This window comes from Brachyhypopomus gauderio, chromosome 1, assembly GCF_052324685.1.
Source record: "Brachyhypopomus gauderio isolate BG-103 chromosome 1, BGAUD_0.2, whole genome shotgun sequence".
Lineage (NCBI taxonomy): Eukaryota > Metazoa > Chordata > Actinopteri > Gymnotiformes > Hypopomidae > Brachyhypopomus > Brachyhypopomus gauderio.
In genome coordinates, this window is record NC_135211.1 from 1,681,195 (window position 1) to 1,684,094 (window position 2,900).

The following is a 2,900-nucleotide window of genomic DNA, read 5'->3' on the forward strand; positions in this document are numbered from 1 at the left end:
TAACATTACAAACATGATAAAACAGCTTGTTATCACATCCAAACACTGTTTTCATTCAAAATATGAGTTTTCTTTTCATTCTTGAAAAGTTGCACTTTTGCCCCAAGTTATGCTCAGAAACACTGTTTAGAGCTCTTACAACGCCAGAAAACGCTGTTTTGAACGCCTTAATGCAAGCCTTACTACTTGTTAGGAAATGCATGTGTAACATTACAAACATGATAAAACAGCTTGTTATCACATCCAAACACTGTTTTGGAACAAAATATGAGTTTTCAGTTCATTCTTCAAAAGTTGCACTTTTGCCACAAGTTATGCTCAGAAACACTGTTTAGAGCGCTTACAGCGCCGGCAAACGCTGTTTTGAACGCCTTAATACAAGACTTATGTCAGGAATAGCAGATAACATAATCACGTTCACCTGTCTCACCACCACGCCCACATTCCGGGCATACTTAAGCACCCAGACTTCACTTCCTGGTTGCGAAGTATTGCCTCATGTCGTTGCATACCAAGCCGTTATTCCTGATTGTCTCTCTGTGTGCCCAACTCTGCTTGTCCCCTAGACCACGTCTCCTGCCTGATCCCTGGATACCTCCCGGACTCTGCCCTCGCCTCTCGACCCTGGACCGCACTGACCACCGCTCCCACGCTACTGCTCTGCACCTGCCATACGTCACTTTGCTCATCGTGTGGCTTGTTGTACAGAGTTATTCAAATAAAGAACGTGTTATTCCGCATCAGGATCCCTCTCAGCGTGTTCTATACGTTACAGAATACTTCGCCTTTCCCATGGATCCTGCGGAAACACAGGCTCACCTAGCTCGCCAAGAGGCGACTATCGCGGCCCTGACGGAGCGTATACAACAGCTCACCGAGACAGCTTGTAACCAAGAAACTGCGCTCCGTGCCCTCACCGAATCTGCACGCCAGAACGTCCAAGGTGCCAGCCCCGTGTCTTCTGCCCCCCTGACCGTTGCGATGCATCCCGCCAATATGCCAGTTGCCCTACCTGAACGATATGACGGGTCTCCGGAGCGTTGCAAGAACTTCCTGATGCAGTGCTCCATGTACTTCACCTATCACCCGGCCCTGTTCCAGACGGATCGCCAAAAGGTGGATTTTATGCTGACATTCCTGACGGGAGAGGCAGGAGCTTGGGCTACTGCTCTTTGGAGTAGCGGAGACGACTCCCTGAATACGGAGCGCCACTTCTCCGAACTGCTCCGATCCGTCTTCGACCACCCCGCCGCCGGGCGCGATGTCGGCACCCAGTTATGTGAAATCAAGCAGGGGAGACGCAGCGCGGCAGACTATGCCCGAGAATTTCGTACATTGGCTGCTGGCAGTGGCTGGAGTGGAACTGCCCTCAAGACGGTGTTCCGCCGCGGTCTCAGAACCGATCTGCAGATTGAGTTGGCCTGTAAAGATGAAGATTTAACTCTTTCCGAGTTCATACAAGCAGCAGTGAACATAGATAAGCTGCTCACTACTCACCGTCCTAACACAGCAGGTGTACGCACTTCCACTCTTTCTCACCAGTCGTCTCGTCTCCCCGGAGAGGACAATCGAGAGTACTCCGAAGCGATGCAGCTGGGCCGGTCTCCACTCACTCCCCGGGAGAGGGCGCGTCGCATGCGCGAAGGACTTTGCCTCTACTGTGGCGAGGAAGGTCATTTCCGAGACCGATGTTCCACACGACCACCTCGTCTCCGTGGGAATTCCCCCTCTCAAGCAAAAGTAAGCCCTCCATTACTTTCTCTTTGTGGTAATTCCCAATTTAACCTACCTATACAGCTCACCTGGGGAGGTGTAACTCGCAGCTACTCAGCGTTAGTTGACTCAGGCGCAGGAGGGGACTTTCTCGACAGCGAACTAGCCAGATCGTTAAACATTCCCGTTGAGGAGGTAAACCCCCCTTTCCGAGTTAACTCAGTAAGCGGACAACCCATAGGTACCGGATTAGTTGACCGACGTACCAAGCCCTTGCTCCTCCGTGTCGGGCTGTTCCATACCGAGATGAGGCAGTTCTTCCTGGTCTCCGCTCCTCGCGATTCTGTCATCCTCGGTTTCCCCTGGCTAAGAGAACATGACCCTGTCATTTCGTGGCAAAGACGCGAATTAGTTGCGTGGAGATCGCATTGCCAGCAGGATTGTATGCATTTACCCCTTCGCTCCTCGATGGTTGAGAGTCCTCACACACCTCTCTCCGATGCGGTCCCTGAGCAGTACAGAGAATTCGCTGACGTATTCAGTAAGGAGCGTGCCAGTTTACTCCCTCCACACAGAACCTGCGACTGTGCCATCGACCTCCTTCCCGGGGTAACCTTGCCCAAGAGAACTAAGCCGTACCCGCTCTCCCGCCCAGAAGATGCCGCTATGGAATCTTATGTCAGTGAGGCCCTACAGAAGGGGTTTATTCGCCCGTCGACATCTCCCGTCGCGGCTGGGTTTTTCTTCGTAGAGAAGAAGGACAGGGGGTTACGTCCCTGTATTGATTATCGAGCCCTGAACGCTGTCACGTCTAAATATGCTTACCCTCTACCCTTCATCTCTGCCTCACAAGAGCGACTAATGGGGGCTGCAGTGTTCACGAAGCTTGATCTCAGGAGTGCCTACAACCTGATTAGAATTCGCGCTGGTGACGAGTGGAAGACAGCCTTCGTCACCGCCAGGGGGCACTATGAGTACCTAGTAATGCCATACGGGCTGTCTAATAGCCCGTCAGTGTTCCAAGCTTTCATGGACGACATATTCCGAGACATGATTGATAAATACGTGTTTGTTTACATAGACGATATCTTGATCTATTCCCCCTCTATCCAGGAACACATAACTCACGTCTCTTCGGTCCTCCAGCGTCTGCGAGAGAACGGCTTATACGTGAAGGCGGAGAAATG

General features: G+C 51.7%; 1 long non-coding RNA gene across 1 annotated transcript; it reads right to left on the minus strand.

The window, feature by feature from the left end:
• Positions 1–1,302: 1,302 nt before the first annotated feature.
• LOC143526143 (uncharacterized) lies at positions 1,303–2,447 on the minus strand. Its single transcript, XR_013133828.1, has 3 exons — positions 2,168–2,447; positions 1,498–2,079; positions 1,303–1,421 (listed from the first exon to the last, which is right to left on the minus strand). It is a non-coding gene; the product is annotated as an uncharacterized LOC143526143 (long non-coding RNA).
• Positions 2,448–2,900: the final 453 nt, after the last annotated feature.